This window comes from Chiroxiphia lanceolata, chromosome 19, assembly GCF_009829145.1.
Source record: "Chiroxiphia lanceolata isolate bChiLan1 chromosome 19, bChiLan1.pri, whole genome shotgun sequence".
Lineage (NCBI taxonomy): Eukaryota > Metazoa > Chordata > Aves > Passeriformes > Pipridae > Chiroxiphia > Chiroxiphia lanceolata.
This window is the reverse complement of record NC_045655.1, coordinates 12,107,187-12,130,046: the sequence shown is the minus strand read 5'-3', so window position 1 is coordinate 12,130,046 and position 22,860 is coordinate 12,107,187. Positions and strand designations below refer to the sequence as shown.

At 57.9% G+C, this 22,860-nt stretch overlaps 1 protein-coding gene across 9 annotated transcripts in view; it reads right to left on the bottom strand.

Moving 5' to 3' along the window:
* The window catches only part of RBFOX3 (RNA binding fox-1 homolog 3), a 142,004-nt gene that overhangs the window by 93,315 nt on the left and 25,829 nt on the right, over positions 1 to 22,860 (bottom strand). For 4 of the 9 annotated variants that reach the window (XM_032706637.1, XM_032706645.1, XM_032706647.1 and 1 more), the window contains exon 1: positions 16,953 to 17,135. The exons of 1 other annotated variant lie outside the window; for it this stretch is intronic. The gene's annotated coding sequence lies outside the window, so the exon portion shown is untranslated. Of the gene's footprint in view, positions 1 to 16,524; positions 16,706 to 16,952; positions 17,138 to 22,860 lie in introns of those variants that run through there. 4 more of the 9 variants (XM_032706642.1, XM_032706643.1, XM_032706640.1 and 1 more) reach the window with 4 other exon arrangements.

The window sequence follows — 22,860 nt, the reverse complement described above, 5'->3', positions numbered from 1 at the left end:
AAAGGTTCAAGCCAAGCATGGCTCCTCTCCCAGAGCTGCCGGGAAATTCCCAATTCCTCCCTCTCGGCAGAAGGCACCTCCTGGTACCCAATTCCCACCTCCCTTCCCGTGCTGCACTTGCAGCCCTTCTGCTGCTGGGGACTGCAGCACGTGTCCCCCACAAAGAATCGCCCTCACACAGCTAGAAGGGACCCAGCTGGAGTCTGGAGGAGCTTCTCGCCCTTCCAAGGTTATCTGCTCCTGGTGAAGGCTCCTCCATCCCACCTTCTGCCACTCCCAGAAAGAGCATGTCAGCTCCCTCCGGGCCCCATCCTGGGCCACACATCCATCTGGGCTCAGCATCGTGTGTCTGCTCCAGCACAGTGAGGCTGATCCCAAATCCATAACCCACACTTGAATAGCTCATCCAGTTAATGGCAGCGCTGCCAGCAGGCAAATCTGTCCTCTCAGCAGCAGCAAAGCCAGAGTGAAGCAGTTGCCTTTTTTTTTCTCCTTTTTAAATCAATTGTGAGGCCACATGGTCCATCAGAGGGATCTGGAGACCATAAGCCATCTCCAAGACGGAGCTGCTGGCTTGGCTGCCTATCACAGCTCTCCTGCCACAAGGTGACATTTCCCCCTCCATCCTCCATACCCCAGGGGGCCGGGAGGATTAATAGTTCAGCGGGGCTTTGGAAATATGTGTGCTGGGAGTTATGAGTCTGATTCATAACAGGAGTTCCCTCCCCTGCTACAGAGATTAATCACCGGTGCAAATGCAAACACCAGTTGGGCTCAACTGTCCCCAAACTGCAGCGCAGCTGGAGCAGAGTGGGGCTGAGCACACTGCCAGCTCCCCTGTGCCACTGCTGGGCCTTCACAACATCTGACATCGGAGCCCTTACCCCTGGTATTATGGAAAAATAAATGTGCTGTGGAAGAGATCAGCTCCAAGCGCCTGAGTGCTCCATGCAGACACGGCACAAGCTCTGGAGCCTGCCCGTGCTGCCTCCTCCTGGAAGGAATTATGGGGCAGCCCAAGCTCTGCTCCAGCCCAGAGGAGCTCAGCCCACATAGGCACAGATTGGTTACAGCTGATTCATCCTTAAACACCTTGATAAATGCAACAAGAGCCCAAAACCAGCTCCAAGGAGCTATCCCGCTCCCCATGGGGCAGCTCCCAGGCATCCTACCTGGATGCTCCTGCCCACTGGAGAACACTCAAACCCAGCACTTCCCACCATGCCCAGCCCCATGGGCACCCATCACTGACCCCAACACATTTCCAGAGGCTCTTGCCCTGAATGGACCCAAGTTCCTCCTGGTCAAACCAGCCCCCCTAACACCGTGCCCACCCGAGGACGGGATGGAGGATCTCTGTTCCCAAGGCAACAAGAATTGTCCCCATGATGCTCTGTCCTGGCTGCTCCGGAATTCCTTCCTTCTGTCCCTCTAACATAAATAACAGCCAGATCATTTTTATCACACCATTTTCCCAGCCCCAAGCAGAGCTATTTCCCAGGCTGCCAGAATCCTTTACAACCCCCAAAGGATCAGCAAATGATTTTTCACTCTTCCCTTTCAATTGGAGAGAAGAGGGATCTCGGCTCAATTGCAATTAGAGTGAACTGCAGCTTGTAAGCAGCCAAAGCTCCCATTCCACTGCGTGGCAGGAATGATCTAATCAGGCACCGGGTCAGATCACCAAAAAATAAAGCCCTGCAGAGATGATAACGGTTTGTACCTGCCCTGAGCTGAGCCGGGCGCTGGGCCTGCAGGCTCCCATGCCCTGGAGCTCCCCAGGCAGGACCAGGGGCCATGGTGCTGGTGGAGGGGTCCCACTGCAGCACTGGCACCAGAAGGGAAAACTAATTTACTGTCCCTGCTCTGCACCCCCAGCCTCCCTCTACCCCCTAATCTGCTCCTCACCCCGAGTCAAGGAGGCTGCAGGTTCAGTGGGGCAGGACGCTACAGATTAGATTGCATCTGTCTGGGTATAAATAATTTACTGCTTGATGGTCAGAGTGAATTTAATTAGTTCTTGTTCTCCTGATAGAATCAGCCCACCGCTGCTACAGCATTTCACTCCGAATTAGCCTGAGAAGCACTAACAAGGCAGCGCTAAATTTACACACATGACATCCCCCACAGTCTCTGAAAATACAGCTCCACGGAGCAGGAGCAGGGAGCAGGGAGCAGGGAGCAGGGAGCAGGGAGCAGGGAGCAGTGCGGCCCCGCGGGGCTGGGACAGGGGCAGCGTGAAGGGCGAAGCCGGGCACAGCCTGGGCAAGGAGGAGTGCAGGGAAGGGGCATGGACGGGCACCAGAGCACCCTTTGCCTTTTGCTCTGCCCTTACTTCCAGTTCCCCAGGGATTTGGAGAGAGGGCAAGGGGACAGGGAGCTTGTGGCTAGCAGGGCTGTCACTGCTGCCCGCCGAGTCCCCCCCTGCCCGGTAAGGAGCTCCCTGCCAGCTCAGTGCCTACCTCACCCCCCTTCTCCCAGCTCCCGGGGTCATGCCAGGCCGCTGGCTGCTGGAATTGCTGCTACAGCCTTGGAGAAGCACCAGCACACGTCAGCGCTCCAGGGGAACGTGTGCCCGCTCACCTGGAAGGGAGAGGAGAGGAGAGGGGGGAACAGCAGGGGTGGCTGCAGGAGATGGGCACCAGTCCCTGGGGCAGTGCTGGGTCCCGGCAGCCCCCCAGCACTCAGCTGCACCCCCAGCCCCAACAGCTCTGGCCCCTCCATGTTCAGCATCCTGTCCAAACACAGGCTGCATATTGTCCTCCTCTGAGATGGAACTGGGCAGTCCCGAGGGGTTCAGGCATCACCCAAAGCACCTAAGGCAGCAGAAAGGTCCCTGCCCTGCTGGCTGCATCACCACAGACTCTGAGGGCTCCAGGCTGTACACACATCACTGTGGGCTTGGCCCCCAAAACCTGCTGTGTCCCCCCCACAGGCCCCCATCCCTGTAACCTGTAAATGCCCATCTTCCCTTTGCTCTGTAATTCCCATGAAACATGCTGCCACCCATCTTCCCTGTGCTCCGGAACGAGCCCCTGAGCTCTCCTCTAAGGACGGAGCCGCTCTGCCCGCAATGCTTTACTGCTCCTGCCTCCCTGCTCTGACCTCCCCTGTCTCCAGCAGGATTTATGCTCTGCATTAGCAGTTTGCCCGAGCTGCTTCCAGTGTCACTGGGGCGAGGTGGCACCGCAGCTGCCTGTGCCACACCAAGCCCCTCTGGAGACCCCAGGCACCACCAAGCAGCACGGAGTGCCACTTCCCTGGGCACTAATCCCTCCACAGACACAAACCAATGGCATTTCCACCCAAAAGTGAAATTTTGGGGATTTGGGCCAGCAGGGAAAGGCTGAGCAGGCAGCTCCAGCAGTGAGGATGCTCCAAATTGTGCCAGAGGGAACCTGCCTGGGGTAACCGTGTGGGGGAGTGGGTGCTCATGCTGATTTCTGCCTGGAGCAGAGGCAGCCCACCACGGAATCCCCCCCAGCACCTCGGCAGGGGGGGCTGGCACACAGAACAAACCAGCTTGTTTTCCCCAGTCACCAGTCACTGGCTCTGAGCCTCTAACACACCATCTGCATCTCACTTAATAAATCACCTGTAAAGGTGCAGTGGCCACAGCCACTGGCAGCTGTCAGGAGCCCATGGACAGAGGCCATGTCTCCCTTCGCCCTGGCTCACGACTGCTGGGCCACCAGTGCCACAGACAGCACTCCTGGCAGTGCTGGGGTACAGAGACATCCTCAGGATATGGGGGCATCCCCAGGGCACAGCAGAACAGGGGAGCAGTATCCCTCCCTCCCTCTCTCCATGAGCTCACCCTCTGCCCAAGTCGCTCTCCCCCCACGAGGCAGAGCCTGTACAATCTCGTCCTCTCTCCTATTTACACATAAGCTGGGCTGACAACTCCTCTTCATCACAGTGTCAGAGCCTTCCTCGGCAGCCATGCATCTCAAGCAGGACAGCACCATAAATATTGCATAGGAGGTGTTTCTAATCTAGTTACAGGCTCAGCCTCTCACGCTCTTCCATCAGGAAGCCTTGGATTGAAATTGAAGTGTATTAGTATAATTTTATCAGGTTTTATTAAGCCTGGGGTCTCACGTTTTTCATATATAGTTTTAATTAAGTTTTAAGTCAAAGAATGCAGTCGCTCATATTTTATCTCGCCGTGGCACTTCGGGAGGAGGCAGTTAATCAGCACAGACCCAAACTTCCCTTTGCCCATGATGAGCGGGAGGGAACTTTGCCGGTGGAGCACAACCTCCCTCAGCCTCCCTCCACTGCTCACAGCCCAGCCAACCCCCTGCCCAGCTTCAGCCCCCTCCCCACGCCTGCGCTCTCTTGCCCTTCCATGCCAGTTCCCACCCAGGAACGCACAAAGTGGGGAAGAGGAAAAGGTACCCGGAGACAGCTGGCACCAGGGGCTGCCCCTGGCTGTGCTCAGCAGCAGCAGCTGCCGCTGGCAGTGGGAGAGAAGGCAGCAACCCAGAAGCAGGTCGTGGCAGTGCCTGAGAGGCCCTGCCCACACTGCCAAGGGCTGGCTCCAGCACCAGGATGGACGGTCACCTCTCCCTCAGGGCAACCATGGGGCCCTGGGCTGAGCCATGTGCCAGAACCAGGGGCCCGGCCAGGATGGTTCCCTCCATCATGGGAAAAGGGAAGCCCAGGCCTCAGCTGTGGGGACTGCCCAAGCCCACAGTGGGCACCCCATGGGTGCAGCAGCCCCTCGGGGATGGTACAGCCCCTGGCAGCTGCCAGCTGCACAATGGTGCTGCCAGGAGCATCACCAGCCTGGTGCACTTCTTTCTGCTATGAAGAGCAGTTTGGGGACATAAACCTTGGGGTCTGTGCCCTCTGCCAGCGAAAGCAGCAGATGCCAACACAGCTGGCACTGCTGCTGCCCTCACTCGTGGCTCCCTGCCTGTGGAAGGCTGTGTCTCCCCAGGGACCCAAGGCCACAGTGGTGGCAGATTGCTCACGGGTCCTTGGGAAAGGCTGATTCATCCCATCTGGAAGGAGCTGCAGCACAAGGCAGGGCAGAGGCTGCCCACCCACTGCTCCACCTGGGCACCGTGACATGTCTGGCTGCAATTCTGCCCTTCCCATACACAGCTGGGGCGACAGGACCACAGCACATCACGTCAGCCCCTGTGCACCCTCCCCAGCTGGGAGGCACAGCAAACCCTCCACCAGCAGCCCCAGCCGGGCTGGGGTCTCCAGAGGTCTGACCCAGAGCACCACTGCATCCCCCAGCAGCACCAGCTTGGGCAGCAGAGCTGGGGGGAATGGGAGCTTTGGGGACACACACAAAACACTTCCCCATATGTGTGTCACCATCCCCTTAGCTAGGGACAGAGATCTCAGAGGATTCCTGAGGATGGAAACAGCCACAGCCCATAAACATCTCAGGTCCTGGAACTTCCCTGGCGCAGGAAGTGAAGGAGCCAAGCACAGACCCGTCTCTCCCAGCTGAAGTGCTGAAAAATTTATCATCAAACTTGCAAAAATGAACTCAATTAAAAACCATTTTGATGGTATTACATAAAAAAAAAATAATTCTCATCTTTCCCATGTTGTGGTCCCCATCTGGAAGAGCGACAGAAACGGCCAAGTGCAGCATTACAAGTGACAGGTACGGCCCTGCCAGTGACAGCCACGTCACCGGCCAGCACACCCCGGCAGGGCCGGGTGTACAAGGGCTGGGGTGGCCCCATGGGAGTGAGAGACCACTGGAGCTCTCAGTGCTCAAGAAGAGCCCCCTCCCCTGCAACTTGCTCCAGCATCCCACTGCCTCCCTGGATAACCACATCCCATCCTGGGGAACAGCCGACGCTCACAGCCAGCGCGACAGCACGAGGCTACAACGCCATCACCGACGTCTGTGCAACGAGGAGGGAGGGAATCCCAGGACGTGCAGGAATGGTTCTGCTCATCAGATGCAAGACTGATAGACTTGGGGGGTGGGGAGAGGGTTTTGCATTTCTCCTTTACAAAGAAACAGGGATTTGGGGTTGGATTTGAATTTCATCCAGAAGAAAATTATTTCCTTTGAAAAGGAAGCAGTTGGATCGCTTAACGTGTTCTGTCCCTATTCCCATTGAAATGGGATTTAAGGCAAGGAGAGAGTTTGAGGCCAAGCAGCTCCACTCCTGCTGCATCACAGTGTGTGAGTTACGCTGGGGCCCCTGGTCCCCCTGCGCTCCTCTGGCACCTCAGCCCCTCACCTGACAGGCAGGAGCATCCTGCCTGCACCTGGGCAGCGGCAAACCCACTGCAACCAGCACTCAGCTCCCAGGCTCCAGCAAAGGCTTCCCACACACAGGAGCTGCGGGAATCGCTGCCAGGGGTCTCCTGCCCCCCCAAACCCACAGCTCGAGGCACACAACACCCGAACCCTGCGCCTGTCTCAGCAGCAGCACTGTTGGCATGGCAGCTGCCCACCCGCATCCCACCGCCCACCCCAGAGCCGGGGCTGCTGGCAGGGCTGGGGGTGCTGTGGTGCCACTGGGAGGGCTGTGGGTGCCTGTGCCGAGGCTGCAGATAAATTTTAACTGGGCAGCAAGAGAGCAGGGCAGGGCGAGCTGGCGAGCGAGCGCGCTGCGTGTCATTCCAAAGCGTGTATTTATATCCTTCCCCGACGCAGCATCCCTTTGTAAAGGCACGGAGCGTGTACAGGCAGGGCTGTCAGTTCAGCGGCGTGTTACAAGTGTTTGATATGGAGATTTTGGCAGTGGGAATGGATATACCTCGCTGAGAGGTTTATGTAAAATGACAGCTTCTGGAAAATGAAGCACTCAGATACAAAAAAAAAAAAAAGGAAAAGAAAGTACAAACAAAAGGGAGGGAGGGGAGGCCTCCGCTCGGTGAGGCCAAAGTGGATCTCTCCTCCCTGCTGGCCTCGAGCAGCTCCCGCCGCAGCCGATGGCAGCAGCACCAGCCCCACCAGCTCGGCTGGTTCAGCTCCACACCCGCGCTCCCCCACCTCGGCCGCTGCCCCAGTTCCATCCCATCCCTCCTCCTCTCCCCTGTTTACGGCCCGAGCCTTTCATCGCTGCCGCGTGGGCGTGCGCGGGCGGCGGGAGGAGGATGCCTGGGAAGACAGGAGGAGGATGCCTGGGAGCCGGGAGGAGGATGCCTGGGAAGGCGGGAGGAGGATGCCTGGGAAGGCAGGAGGAGGATGCCTGGGAAGGCGGGAGGAGGATGCCTGGGAGCTGTCGGGGGCCGGGAACGCTGCAACTCCTGCCACGGCGGGCTGGGATGGGGACGTGGTGCCAACAGGGCCGGGCAGTGGCTGAGCCCCTCGACAAAGCTGGGATGGCATGATACTGTGCCAACAGTGTCCTTGGCAGGGCTGGGACAGGGGAATGTCGTGCCAACAGAGCCAGGCCTTGCACCAGGGCTGGGACAGGGGAATGTGGTGCCAATGGAGCTGGGCAGCAGCCGGTCCCCCTGTCACGGTGATGTGCCAGGGGACGATACTGAGGTCTGGTCAACAAACAACTCCAACACCCACCAAGGAGTCTGCACCACCAGGCACAACTGGAGGAAGCCCATCCGAGGTCAGAGGCACCACAGGGGGAACGGATGTGATCTCACCTCCAGACAGATCCAAACCCCATTTCCTGGGGAGTAGGGACCATTTGCTCCTTCGACTCCCACTCAGGCACCCACCACCCAAGGTGGGAGGAGGCAGGGATACAGCACCCTGGCAGAGCCATCTCATCCAGGAAGGAACACGGAGGCAACACCCAGATTCATAGCAAGGCCAGAGTCTGGCTCATACTTCCAAAGCCACAGCCAGCTCCTTCTTTCAGCTTTACACCCTCCTCCACCCCCTGCGCCCAGTGGGGATCTGTGCCACGGCCAAGGTGGAAGCAATTCTTGCTGCAGCTATAACGATCCATAAAGAAGCTGACTTGTTTCTTACCTCTCCGAAATGAAGGATGGTGATTACCCTCCATCCCAGCCCACAAAGCCTAATCCAAATTGATGGCCTCCCAGAGATTGCTTCTCTTGTCTCTCACCAATCCAATACCCAGCTCCTCTACACACATCTACTCAGGAGCAAAACGTCAGAGTAACTCACGCAGGCTCTGGATGGAAAGGCCATTTATCCTGCAGGAAAGGCTCCTGGACGAGGCATTAAATTAACAGTGCGTTAGGGAGAGGTGGCAGCATCAGCTCTTGCCTGTCCTCTGGGCCATAGGCAGTAGGGTAGGAATCTGCTCTGATCCCCTCAGGAAGGAACCCTCTAAGAGACCCCTCTGCAAGACGCAGAGGCACTGAGGAGCAGCAGCGCAGGGCAGCAGAGCTGGGCACGGCTCTGGCTCACTATAAATATCCTGGAGCAGGAGTGACAGCAAAGGCGACAGCTGAACTGCCACCATCCACCCCGGGAGCACAGCGCAGCCACCTAGTGCCCTGTCTGTCCCCCCACACCTGAGACCTGGGAGAAAACACCCTTTGATGTCCCGTTGACAGGATCCTGGCACGTGTGTTTGTCCCTGCAGCACAGCCGGGTCTGAGGTGCCCCAGCAGAAGGGCTTGCTGGTGACCCAGCAGGTCAGGCAGTGGGGGAGCCTCAGCCACGGGCACCAGGACACAAACCTATGGAGGTGGCAGCTCTTTCCCTAGAGCACCAGGCTCAGGCCAGTTGGCTCCACTTGCTCTAAGCATCTGCATCCCCGAGAGCCCCCACTGACCTCGGGCATCGCTGAGCAGGAGCCCGTGTGCCCCCAGCTGCCAGCAGCCCCCTCCCCTCGGCTGGACAGCACAGGCTCCCGCAGCCCGACCTCAGGCCACGAGCTGTCGAACACTCACGTGTCAGCCCTCCCTCTGCCGCTCGAGATGTGCTCATTCCACCGCACCGCAGGTGTGCGCAGCACTCAGAGCCGGAGCGGCCGCGGAGCCCCCGCCAGGAGAGCCGGCTCTCTAATTACACAGATAACAGCAAATCACGACAACAGACCACCACGGGGACCGGTGGGGATCGCTCCTCCGCCGACAGCTCCGCCGCTCTGCGCTCGCTCCCCACAGCCACGGGGATGCAGCCCCGGAGAAAACAGGAGGGAGAGGAGGGAGTGGGGTCCCTTCACCCGCTGCCCACCGCAGCCCCTCTCCCCAGCACCGCAGCACACTTGGCTGCTGCCTGGGCACCACTCAGAGGTCATGCGGGAGGGAAAAGCATTCTGTGCAGGATGAGGCCAAAGCCACGGCCACGCCACGGCACCGCCTGCCCTGCGGGGCACCGGGAGCCGCTTCCAGCCCTGCCCGCGTGTGCGGGGACACCCCCGGCACACAGCACACACCACCAGAGCGGGAACAGGGGGTCCACGGAGCCGGCACGGCTCGCCCCAGGGAGGGACACCCTATCCCGGCTCTCCCCACCGGCTCCGGCACCGACCCAGCACCCCTCGCACCCCGCGGGAAAGCTCCGCGGGAGCAGCCGGGGAGCCCCGCGCTGAACCGGGGAGCCCCCGGGGAGCCCGGGCAGCCCTGACTCACCGGCTGCCATCGCTCCCACCTCGCGGCGGGTGGGCGGCCGCGCCGGGAGGGGCTGAGTGGGGATGCAGGAGAGGGGGGGTTGTGCAGAGGGTGTCCCCGGAGAAACAAGGAAAACAAACCCAAACTCGAGGGATCTTCACTGAGCCAGCGTAGCCACCAATGTGCCTCTCCAACGGGAGGATCCCAGGCAAAGGCACGAGGACCTGAGCACTGCTCCAATCCCTCGTCCTTCCCCAAATTCTCTTCAAACCAGACGTGCCCTCGCAGTGCCAAGCCTCAGTGTGTGCGTGCGCATGTGTTTTCATCCCAGTCTTTAAATGAGGTCTTTGCTGAGAATTTACAATTCCCTCATGGCCTCAATCTTGCAAAGATTGCTTTTTTAACACTGTTGGGCTTTAATTCTAATAAGCCTCCTCTTTATTACAGAACCAGGTCACATTGCCTTGACACTGCAAGAATATCTTTCATCGAGAAGGAAAACGGAGAAGGGAAAAGAGAAATAAAGGAATGGAGGAGGAGGAAGACAGGGGAGACAAACAAATAAAAGCAGCTTCCTTCATCCCGGGGCCTTTGTGGCCGCGGTGAGAGCCGGGCAGGGCGGGCCGGGGGAGCGGAGCCGCCCCACAGCGCCGCTCGCACCCCGGACGTGCAGGATTATTTCTGATGCGGCTCCACTTCCCACGCACCCTCCCACCCTCCGCTGCTGAAAACGCCAAAAGGAGCGGGGGGGGGGGAAACTTGACAAAACTTTGACAGAATGAGGACAGAGTCCAGCCCTGCCCGGACAGATGGCCACCACTGCCAGCCCAGCACAGGGTCCTCGGTACCTGTCCGGCACTGCGGGGATGGGAAGCGGGGCCAGGAAGCAGCACAGCAGCAGCAGTGCCAAGCACCGGCAGCCCTGGTGCTCCTGCCAGCAGAGATCACAGCCCTGCACTGGTAGGAGGCAGCACAGCTTCACCTTCCCATCCAATAGCTTCTTGATGTCCACTGTCCCTTCTGGAGGCTCCAGAATCTCTTCAGCACCTAGCACTGGGCTGGGGGGTCACTGCTGCCTCCCTGGCTCCCCAGGCTCTGGGGTTTGCCTGGCTCAAGGCACGTTATCACAGAACATCTCTGTCAGTGTCTTATGCCATGGCCATCATCATGGAAATGGGCTGATCTCATACCCCACCTCGGCTCCCTGGCCTGCATCTGTGGCCTCCAGGTGCTGCATCAGCAGGGGACTGGTTTGGTACTCATCAAACCCTCTGCCTTCACTGGCTCCTGGACAGCGAGGCCCTGTCAGCCAAACCACAGTGTGAGATGGGATTTGGGGTGCTGGTCCCTGCTCCCAGTGCCTCCCATCACCCTTCCCATCCCACTGGGGCTGGGCAGGCAGACCAGGAGCCTCCTGTGCCCCACAGGAGCCTTGTGTCATGCAGTGGCAGCATCACAGGCTATGCCCGTGCACAGCAGTGCACAACCATGGCACATCACAGGAATCCCACGTGCTACTGAGCCAGTTCACCTGTCACCAATGGCACCAATGGAGCAGCCCCTTCCCTGCCTGCATCGGAGGAAAGCTCTTGGAAAACCCAGACTGGGCTTTAGCACGTCAAACAGCTCAAGCACAGGAGCTGAAAATGCCTTTTCCAGGGTGGGCAAAGGGATAAGGCTCCTGGAACCCAGGATGGTGGCAGGGGGAGGCCGTGGCTGCTCCAAATGTAGATGTTTAATTCTCAGCACTGGCAGCTGCACTCAAGGCAGGAGAGGCAGGGAAGCCATGCACAGGGGTAACCATGGCAACTTCACGGAAGTTAAATAAAAACTTCTTTAAAAAAAGCTAACGAGGTCCCTGAATCATGCTTTATCAGCTGTGTTGCTATAAAGATTGAGATCCAACCAGCTCAGGATTCCTAATTACTCCTGCAATATACTGGAGAGAGCTTTATTTAAAAAAACCCTGGCTACGTGTGGAACAATTTCAGCCCCTCTCCATGCCGGGATTTGCATAGTCCATGAAACACCTTCCCAGAGGGATCTGCTGGTGAGAGCCTTCCTGGGCAGCACCTGCCTGCTCATGGCTCATCAGGTGGCTACACCCCAAACACTGCACACAGGGAGAGCCCCACCAGTGCTGCTGCCACACCACGCCATGCAGCACGCTGCCTCTCACCATGGCACTGCCCATGGGAGCATCCCATTTCCTAGGTCTGGATCCGGGGGGCTGCAGCAGATGCCCTGGGCTGCCCACGGACCCCTCGGTGCAGGGTGATGTTCTCCAGCACCATCCATGTGCTGAACTCCTGCACACGGAGCCCTCAGCCCTGATCCCTCCAGAGAGGGACTCAGGCACCAGGGCAGTGACACCCCGTCCTTGGGGGTCACCATCCCTGGGCCAGAAAGCAGCCAAACCAGTGTCTGCCCCAGCAGCACTTGCCCCTCCAGTGCCTGCTACAGCACAGCAGCAGAGATGCCTTCACTGCCCAGAACCTGAAGCACAGGTTCAGAGAGATCCTTAATCTCTTTTTACTGCAAAACACACTCCTGGACAACCCTACTAACTCCCAGAGAGCAAAAAGACCCTCCCAGCCCACAAACAGATCGTGCTTGTGTGTACCCACAGCCTGAGAGCACAGACCCATCAGCGAGCCAAACCCCAGCTCGGGCTGGGGAAGTGCCATTAAAACCCCCATTTCCAGAAGTCACAGCAGCTTCTGGAGGATCTACCAGAGCTGAAGGTTTGTCAGCAGTGACCAGGGGCCTCCCAAACCTGGAGACAAGGGACAGCAGTGCTATGACCTCCCAACTCCCCTCTCCTACCTCCATATAGCCTGAGCCCCAAAGAACACAGCACTGAGAGCTCCTGAGCCCAGCTGGGCACCAATCCCAAAACCATCACATTTAGCCAAAGGATGCCAGGTTTTTCACTACAGAGAGGGCTGCACCACGAGCAGCTTTAAAGGGTTATTTGGAGTCTTTATTTTCACAGCTTATGGTAAGAGTTAGTGAATTATAAGCATTATTTACTATGTTTTTAAACTCATTTAATTTAAGCTGATTCTGAATGGAAATTAGAATTCAATTAAAATGTGGGGGGAAATTCAGCATTTTGAAGCAGATTATTAAGTAAAGCTACATTAAATACTTTGGCAGCATAAATATCTGGGAACAAGTTCTATATTTACAAGAGGATTTATTCAGCCAAGGAAGTATCATCCATGGTCCAGGAACTGAGGAACCCGTTATCAAGGTCAAGATTTTATCAGCAGGTCTCAGATTCTCACATCTATGTTTCACCCTGAGCTTGATTAAGAGTTTAGAAGCCTGGAAAACTCTCCCTTTTGCTCCAGCTTCTGCTTTAGAATTAATTGTTTATCGATCCAACAGGAGGAAAATATTCTCTCTTGCTGCAGAGGAGCTGCCAGGAGCTGAGCCTGTTGTCAAAAGTTGTTTTATCACTTCCATAAATTCCAGTTGCGGTGGCTTCTTCAGCTTCAATTGCTCTGTTTCTCTGGATGCACACCCTGCTCACAGATCCCTCCAGATGATTTTGGCAGATTACAGCTCTCAGGCCACTGCCCAGATTCCCAGTTTCAGAAAACCTGGATCCATCAGATCGCCCAGAGGGAGCAGCAACGGTTCCACTCAAACTCCACTGAGTCCAGGATCTCTTATATATGTAAATCCTATTTCCCCCCCATCTCCTGCCCAGGCAGAGCTGAGCACAGGGGGGCACACTGGGCACTGTGGCACAGCCAGGAGGGGACAGAACCAGCAGGGGCTCAGCAGTCACCATCCCCATCCCTGGGGCAGCATTTCACATCCCCACAGCAGCACCAGCCCAGATTCCAAGAGCCTTTGTGGTTTTTTTTACCCAGGGGAATGCGGGCAGCCTGGCAGGGCCCACGTGAGCACCCGCCTCCTTCCACGCTTGGGAAAACCAACAGCAAAACACTGGGAGAAACCAGCTTTTCCCATCAAGGAAACCCTCTGAATCCCTTTCCTCCCGCTCAGGATCCAACCTCTCAGCCCTTGACCCAGGTGACGAGGGCAGCAGGGACCGAGCTCCAGAGCCACTGCCCAGGACGCTCACGGGAGAAGAACCAGGTTCAGGTTCTGAGCAGGACACGCCGTGCCCAGCAGTGAGAGGGGAGGCACATCCACAGTGGATAACGGAACATGAAAAGGGATCCCACACTCCTGTGCTCGTTTCTACCCGTTAGAAATTCAATCTTGTCTAGTCGGGGAGAGACAGGGATGCCTGGAGCATCCACGTGTGATCAGAGTGAAGGAGAGAGCTGCCTTCAGACTGGTGTATTAGAGGTTCAAAACAACTGTAATCTCAATAACTAACGAAATAACAGAGAAGACGATTTTGCTTCCTCATCTGGTATCTCAGCCTGTCAATTAATTTGCAGGAATGTACATCCCAAAATACCTCAAACGATTGCAGCAGAAAGCCCTGGAATGGCACCAACAGCAGCCGCTGCCTGTATGGCAGGAGGAGAGAGGAAGGAGAAGCTGCTGTCGGTAGCACTGAGCATCCCAGCCCAGCCAGGGATGGAACATCCCGATGGAAGAGCTCCTGGCTGGCAGCAGCTCTGCAGTGATGCCCAAGGAGCTCCAGGCTCCCAGCACTGTGGCTTTGGCCACAGCTCTACAGCTGCAGCATGTCCAGCACAACCCCGTCACCTCCCCCTGGCTCAAACCTCCCCTCCAGCTCCTCTTCCTCTGCCACGGCCCTTGGAAGAGAGCAGATCAGCCATAAGGACTCATTATCCACTGAGCTCTCACCCCGTAAGGCTGTAAATTAAAAGAGAACTCAAATAAATTACGGAACTTCCCTCATGCCTTTTATTATCTCAATAACCTTCAGAGGGATTTATTCACCGTCAGCTGAGCAGCTGAGAACTGTGCCGACAAACTAATTCAGGAATTGCACAACTGAAAACCTTTATTTATGCACTGAAGGAGTGAATCGGCCCGTGCTGCTGAGCTGCTCCAGACTGGGACTGAGAGGGACCCGAGTGCCCAAAGCCAGCCAGTGTGTGCTCAACCTCCACTCCCACACTCCCCTCCAGCTGTCGTGGCAAAGGAGCTAAACCATCCCATCCCATCCCCTCTGGGAAAGAGGAATCCTGCTGTGCAGGGCAGGGTGGCAAAGCGGCAGCAGCTGAGTGGAGGGACAGGCTCTGCCACCAGCACAGGCTGCTCAGCCATCCCAGTGCTCGGGATGTCATCCTGGTAATTCAGGACGACATATTCTGGTGATAGGAGATGGAGAAACACTGCAACTGACAAAGAGAAAAATCCCAGCCCTTGCCACAGAGGGACCGTGTGAGTGGGGAGTGTACGGGTCTGGGAGAGGAAAGCTGGAGGAGACAGTTTTCCAAAGGCAGCATCACGCAGAGCAAGGGTCAGTATCCTAAAATATCCCAAAACATCCTGGTCGGCCCAGGGAGCAGCGGGGAAGGGTAGGAAGGGACGGGACAGGCATGGCCACAGCCCTGCAGCCAAGCCCATGAGGGATGCCAGCCTCGTGCCAAGCGGGCTCCTGGGGAGCTGTCTGTTGGTGACAGCTCCTTCAGTGCCTCAGTTCTGTGACGTCTGTCCCCACAGACGTGGGGTGCCCAAACTGCCAGGAAGGAGCGAGAGCTGCCACTGCTGGGCCGGGGGCTTCCCAGTCTGTCCGTCCCCAAAAGGAACCACCACAAGCCCGGCAGAGATTCACCTGCTGCTGCAGGTTGTGCCCTGTGCCAGGGCTCTCTGCGGTGCTGAACAATCCCATAGATCACTTCAGTGGAGAGGGATAAAAAAAACCTTCAGTTTCTTCCGTGAAATTTCAAGCAGAGCCTCAGCACCACTCCCCGAGCCAGGAACAAGCTCCCACCAAGAGCCAGGTCCTGCCAGCCCCAGCCACCGCAATCAGCCCTCCCTGAAAATGATCAACTCCAGGCTCTTTCTCCATCTGTTATCCAGAAAAACAGCCTTAATTTCTTGCTTTGTGAGGTTTTATCATGCCTCAACCATTTTAGCCTGAAAGAAGGAAGCTCTCTGGGAAGCAGAGTGCCTTCATCTCTGTGCAGCACCCAGCACAGTAACCCAGCATGGCCAGGCCTTCAGCTCTGGGAATGCAAACACCACCAGGCAGCAGGATACACCCCCAAAACGCTGCGAGATGGACCACGAGCCCCTGACATCCCAGAGAACGATGGGCACAATTAGGAGGGAAAGGTATTCCCTGACCTTGCAGCCTCCTCCAGCACGTGGTAACCTGCACCCACCCGGGGCTGTGCCCCCCAGGACAGAACCCACCGGCTGGAGCTGCCCTGCCCCAATGCCAGGCATTTCTGGAGGCAGTGAGCCAGTGCCAAACCTTCACCAAAGGCGGACGAAAATAGCTGGGGTTGTTAATGTCACGCTCACTGGAGTGAGAAGCTGAGAAATCCCTGCTCCCCCCATCCCTCCACCTGCGCATACCGGGGCACTGCCAACGCCTCGCCAGGCTGCTCTGGCCGGAGGGACAGGTCCCTGCCCTGGCTCCAGGCACCTGCTGCCCGTGCCAGACCTGCCCCACACCTTGGCCTGGACCCCCACACCGCAGCTGTTTACTTCAGATCTGCCTTGGCGCGTTTGGAGGCGACGCTGTGAGTGATGTGCGCGGTGCAGCCTCCTGGCACGCACACCACCGGGGACCGGGAGAACGGCACTGGGCATTTCTGCCTGGATAATGGCGCTGGGCATTCGCACACACCACACGCACAGCCCAGGTGACCCCGAAGGGCCTTCGCCATCCACCCGCCCCTCCCCAGGCACAAGCCCTGCACATGCCGGCGCAGCAAGCTTGTCTTGCAATGAAATTCCTGGAGACGGGCAGAAATTCAGGAGAGGAAAAACCCACGGAGAGCTGCCTCGCTCGCCTGGCTCTGCCTCACGGCTCACCCAGCCCAAGTAGAACCCTTCCTTCCTCCTCCTTCATCCATCCCATTAATCCAGACTCCATCTCACCTGATCCAACTTTTTCCTACAACGTACCTTCATCCGGAGGCCGTGATGGTAATTAGCGCCATGTTCCTGCTAACAGCTGCCCCTAATTAAGACATCCCTCACGAATCTTTAACACAAACTTAACGGGGCCCCTCGCACGTTCCGCGCTGCCGCTGGACGGGGCCGGCTCAGCCAGCGCATCCCCTCGGGCTGCCGAGCAGCAGCCGGTCCCGGCGCACACCGGGTGCCGCCCGGCGCTGGGGTGGGCGCTGCCGCCCCGGCCTCCCCCGCGCCCCGCCAGCCTTCCCCGGGATGCGCTCCGGCAGCGCCGCCCCGGGGCGGCCGATGCGACTCCCGGGGAGGCTCCCGGTGGACATTCCCCCCCACCCCGGGGCCGCCCCGGCGGAACTTCGCCGCCTCCGTCCGCCGCCCCCCCCCCGCTCCCCTCCCCGGTGCCGCTGCCCCCGGTAACTCACGCGCTCAGAGGTCCCCGCCGCGACGGCGGAGGCGCAGCGCGGCCGCGGGCCCCCGCCCGCCGAGCGGCATCTCCCGAGCAGCGGCGACCGGGGCAGCCCGGCGGCGGGTCGGGCTCTCCGCGCTGGGCTGAGCTCACCGGGCTGGGCCGGGCTCTCCGGGCTGAGCTCACCGGGCCGGGCTGAGCTCACCGGGAGCCTCGCACGCGGCTGCGCCCGCGCCACCGGAGCCGCCGAGGGCGCGCGCGCCCGCCCCCGGCCCCGCCCCGCGGCTGCCGCCCCCCGCCCGGGGTCCCCTCCCTCTGCGGGGACACCCGAGCGCCATGGGGGGGTCGGGCCCCGCTGCCCCCCCGCAGCGTGCTCCGCACACGCTCCCACCGCCGCGCCAGAAAAGAGCCGGGTTTTGTCTGTTTCTCCCCCAAAAACGAGCCTCCGGCAGCGGCCCCGGCTGGGAGCGGAGCTGTGGCTGTGGGTGCTGCTGCCGACGGAGGGGCAGGGGCTGCCCCGGGGCCCTCTCCCCATCTCTCCCTGAGCTCAGCAGCATCGGGCACTGCGGCCCCGCGGCTGGCCAGAAGAGAGCCCTGGGCAGCCCGGATCGGGACACTGATTCCATCACTGTGCATCCACCTGGGCGCTGGGTGGGATGCCCAGGCCCACTTCAGCCCCCTGGCAGGACAGCAGCAGAGAAGGGGATTTCCATTCCTCATTGCAAACACTGGGAAACCCAAGGCAATGCCGGGAGCCCGCAGGATGTAGGTTTGTAGCATCCTCCAGACTCACTAAAGCTCCGTGTGTTGTCTCAGCCCCTTACCCTTCCTTCTCTTTCAATGCCATTTAAGGATCTGTGGGCAGTGATCCGGGCATTCCCACCGCAGCTGGAAGCTTCCTGGGATGTTATGCAAGAGCAGACCTCTGGCTTTCCCGGCTCTCTCCCGTTTTCCTGCTGCTCACCTCCTCTCCTGGGAAGCCGGCAGAGTGGTGCAGATCTGCACTATCGGACTGTCGGACCCTGAGCTGCCAGAGGTCTTTCTCAGCCCTTTCCTGGGCTCACTACCAGGTGATCCCATCTCAGAAAAAGCCACGAGCAGTGGCTGTTCTGGCAGCAGGTCCCTCATACTGGGTGGCCGAGTCCCCTTGAGCCCCCCTGGCCCAGAGGATGTCACAATGCAGTGACAGTGACCTGCTCCTCTCAGACCTGACAGCACTCCTGGATGGGGCTCAGCAGCTTTTTCCAGCTCAAATTATTTATCTGTGGTTCCCGTTAGTTAATACGGTGGTGAAGCTCCTCAAGTTCTATTTCCTGAGAAATATCTGGAATACCTACAAGTGTGCTTCAGCCAGCAGTTATTTTCTACAAGCTTAGCACAGGGTCATCTCTGAGATGTTCTCAGTCTCCTGCAGAGGCCACCTACAGCCCCAAAAACAGGCACTGCTTCCCCTCCCCTCACACAGCTTCCCTTCCTTCCAGAGGGCTCTGAGGAACACTCCAGAGAAAACCATCAGGGTTACGAGGAGCCACAACGTGAGTGAGGACTGTGAATGCATGGCCTGCGCCTCTCCCATCCCCACATCTATTTTGTATGATCCAGGGGTGTATTTTTAGCCCTCGGGGCCGCGGCAGCCCCGGTGCCGAGCACAGCAGCCCTTGTTCTCCCGACAAAGGCAGTGCTCAGCCAGGCCCACTCCCAGCTCTGCCCCGCTGTGCCGCTTCCTCACGCCTCACTGGGGCTGAAGATGCTTTAGGCAGCAGATTTGGAGAACGAGGAACCGGGAATGCAGGAGAGCTCAGCTCTGCAAAATCTTCCTCGAGCCTCCAAGCCGGGTCCTGGCTGACATCCATTCCTAGAAACGCAAACTGGTCCCCAGTCCGGAGGTGCAGCCGTGTGAGAGGGAGGTGTGCGTGTGAGCAGCGCAGAGGCGGCGATGTGGCACCGGGATTGTGCGATGCTGGCATTGCTAGGCAACCTGCTGGAGAGGGCCTGAGCCCAGGCATCCCTTCCGGGGCTCCTGAGCAGGAAACCACCCAGAGAGGAACCCACCAGGGGAACCTGCCTGGGGGCCTCCAGGAGGGCAAGCCTGGGAACCCGGCGTGGCAGAGGAGGAGGAGGGAGCAGGTGGGGGATCATGGCCGAGGACGTGCGAGAGCAGCAGCAGAGGGAAGAGCAGCCGTTGGAAACAGCACAAGGCTGTTTGTGAACCAGGAGAACAAGTATTACTCTGGGAAAAATATGTTTTTACTTTTTGCTTAGCTGATTTCACAGCCTATTTGCCATCAGGGCCTTTGTTTGGAGGCAGTCGGAGTTGTTTAAATTACTGCTGCTGGTCTGTTTTTATATTTAAGGAAGAAGAGGTTTTCCTCCTCAGAACCATGGCTGGACTACAGAGATGACAAGACCTGCTGTGGCTCCATCTGGGGTTTTTCCTAAAAGCAGCTGCTGGAACGTGGAACAGCACAGCCCCAGCACTGGGGATCCCCTCATTCCCCGGGGCTGAGCATCGTGTCCCTGTCAGGGCAGTGCCAAGCAGCCAGTCTTGGAATCTCCATGAGGCAACAGAGGCCACTCAGTACCAGGGAGACGAGGAGGTGACAGCCCCCCCACATCATCCCCCACAGTTCTCAGAGACCCTCAACTGTGAAGTGCCCAAAGCATGTGCAGCCCCTCTTCATGACTCTGCCTGAAAAGGGGACATTTGCAGCCTGTTCATCCCTGACACAGCCCCAACAGCTCAAGCCTGGCCCTGCCAGGAGCTTCACCTGCCAGTGCAGGTGCCCGTGCCTGTTCCACCGGTGCAGGCGGAGGGCCTGGGGGCACGGTGCCAGCTGGAGCTTTCCCCAGAGAGCTGCCAGAACACCGGGTACCTGCACCACCCTTGGCTGCAATGGAGATAGTGGGATGACATGGCAGGACCCAGGGTTGTTTTTTCGGGAAGTATCAGATACCCTGACCCAAAAAACCCAAAGCGGAATGTGCAATCCCAGCGAGGAGCTGAATGGACACACTCAGCCTGCAAAGCACCACGGGGGGAGCAGGGAGAGCCATGCTCATGAGCTCTGCAATAATGCTTTTTTAAATATAATTTCCGATAGATTTCATAGCTAAGTTATGCAACATAATGAGCAAATCTACAATGCAATTGTCATTGCACATTAACAGCAAAATCCTGAGCCCCTATTACACTAACAAACTTATTAAATCAGTGAACATTGTGCTGCATCAGTCAATTACTGAAACAATGCCAAGATTGGGAGAACAATCTGATATCCATTACAGGGAGCAGGAGCAGGGATGTCACCGGGGCTGCCTGCAGCGCTGCGTGCTTTAGAGCATTCCATGGATTTACGGCTTTAGAGCATTCCATGGATTTACGGAGTCGATGGACACTTCACCTGCAGGCACTTCCCCTGCTCCAGTGGCAGGAACGAGCCTGAAGCCACCCCTGTGCTTGAACCTCGGGTCCCTGCCCAGAGCAGGAGGTAGATGGGGGAAGCACCACCAGCCCCACTACTGGGATTGCCCCAATGCCAAGTGATGGGCACTGCAGCATCAGCAGCACTCGGTGACAGAAATCACCCTGCAAAGAGGCAAAGCCTTGGGAAAAGCGAGGGACCCGTGGCAGCGAGTGCTGCCGAGCACTTGGACACGGGCTTCTCACCCCTGGGCACCAGCTCGGGCCCCATCGCTGCCTCTGCCCCCATCCCTGGCTGCCCACCCTGAGCCCCTTCCCAAAGCATCCCTGCAGCAGTCACGGTGAGCAGCAAGTGGATATGGAACAGCCAGGATTCAGCCATCACCTTGCTGCCCCTTTCCAAGGAGTTGGCATTGGCCTGAGCTGGCAGGTCTGTGCCCACAGCAGAGCTCGGGCTGAGCTCATCCCTGGCTCTGGGACTACAGCCACCCACTGCCACACATATTTCCAGGGAAGGGCATTTCTCCAGCACCAGAATGGGGCATGGAAAGGCTGGCAGGGGTTTGGCCCTGCAGCCCCCCCCAGCTCTCACATTCCTTTTAACTCCATGAAATCCCATCAACACAAATGTGACATCCTTAGGAGTCTGTTAAATGTGAAATAAGGTGAGCTTGGGGAAACCTGGGAAGATGTCCATGCAAACACCTTAGCAGAGCGTGCCTTGCACCTCGGTGAAGTGATTTGACACAGCACTAATTATGCAAATTAATCATTGGTAAATGAGGTGCTTGGTTATTTATTTATTTCGTGTTCTGCGCCGCAGCCCAGCAGGAGCGGGACTGGGAGAGAGGAGCAGCTCCATTCCGGCTGAGAAGGAATGTTTGGTAACATGTTGCATGATCCAACCTACCCATATTCTTTCTCAGATGAAATTCAGAATTGATTTGCTGGTATCACACTGCTCCCAGCCCTCAATATGTCATGGCAGTTAATGAACCGTGCCAGGGACTCATTTATAACCCACTATTAGTCGCTTCCATCGCAAAGAGAATTTTTTTTTCCCCTCTTTGCTCTGATATTCTAAAACTTTAAAAAACAAACCACAAATCACAAAAAAAAAAATCACCAGCAACACCAAAATCACCACCAGCTGAAAGTCAAACACTTGTGTAATTCCCATCCTTCCTCTTGGACCTGGCTCTCAAGCAGCCACAGAAAAGGCCCTGGACAATCACCCAAAATGCTGCTGATCTTCCCCAGGTTCCTCTCCAGCCCCTTCTCCCTTTGGGCAGAGCAGCTCGTGGCATCTCCTGAGCACAGCTGATCTGAGCCCACCTCCTAAACCTGCCTTCAAAATCATCCCAGAGGCAAACACTGGGAGCTGGACCTGAGAGGAAAGGGTTTCCACACCCAGCTCCTTCCTGCCCACCGCGGCAGCTGGAGCTGGGATCTGACTCTGGAGGAGCCTTAGCTTGGAGCAGGGAGGTGATGCTGAGAACTGGAGAGGCATTCCCCTTCACTCCCTCCTGTATCTGCACGTCAGGATGGCAGCGACAACTCTATCGGGGGAACAAGAGCTAATTAAATTTACCGGGATCATTGAAGAGGAAATTATTTAATATTCTGCATGGAATTTAATATCTGAAAGCATGAATGGCCTTGTTTCATCAGAGATCTGTTCCTTCCTAACATTCAACTTTACTTTTCGGAGGCAGCCCAGCCACCGAGGGACAGGCAGGGACGGGGGAGGACGCTGCCGGTGGGAACCGCGCTGCCGGAGCCAGGGAGAAACAAACAGCGGGAGAGGAGCGTCAGCGGAGCCGCGGCCACACCCTCGGGGGCTCCCGACGGAGCAGCAGCTCCGCGATCCACGGAGAGCAGCCTCCCAAGGGGCTCTGTCGTCTCCTCTGCGGGAGGATCCTCCCGTTACCATCCACCACTGCTTCCACACAGAGCTGCCGCTGCTCTGCTGAGCACCCGCATCCCGCGGGGCCTTCAGCTTGTGACCTTACACTGTCAGCTAGTCCCAAAAAGGTGCCACTTCTGAAACCCCCCCAGTTTGCTCTTCCATCCGAAGAGGAGCCTGAATTGGCCACACCAGGATCCAGGGAAAGGAGAACTTTGCCACAGGGAACCTTCACCTTGGCTGTGCATCCCTGTGGTGCTGCTCACGCAGATCAGCCCTGAGCACCTTCTGCATTGCAGGAGGATCCCACCGCTGAGTTTTCCCACGCTCCATGCTCATGGCTACTCAGCTTCTCCTGGCTGCAGAGACCCTCCTGGTCCCAAGGGCTCGTGGCCACCTCTGTGCCCTCTCTGGCCTGTGTCCCTAAAACAGCAGGGTGCCAGAGGGGAGACAGGATGTGGAATGCCAAGCGGGATGCAGGGTGCCAGGCTGGAGGTGGGATGCCATCAGCCACCTTCCTACCCATGTGTGTGGGGTCCCCCATCCCAAAGGGAGGCTCGGGGGGGGCTCCTGTCTCTGCTGGGCAGTGGGTGGGAC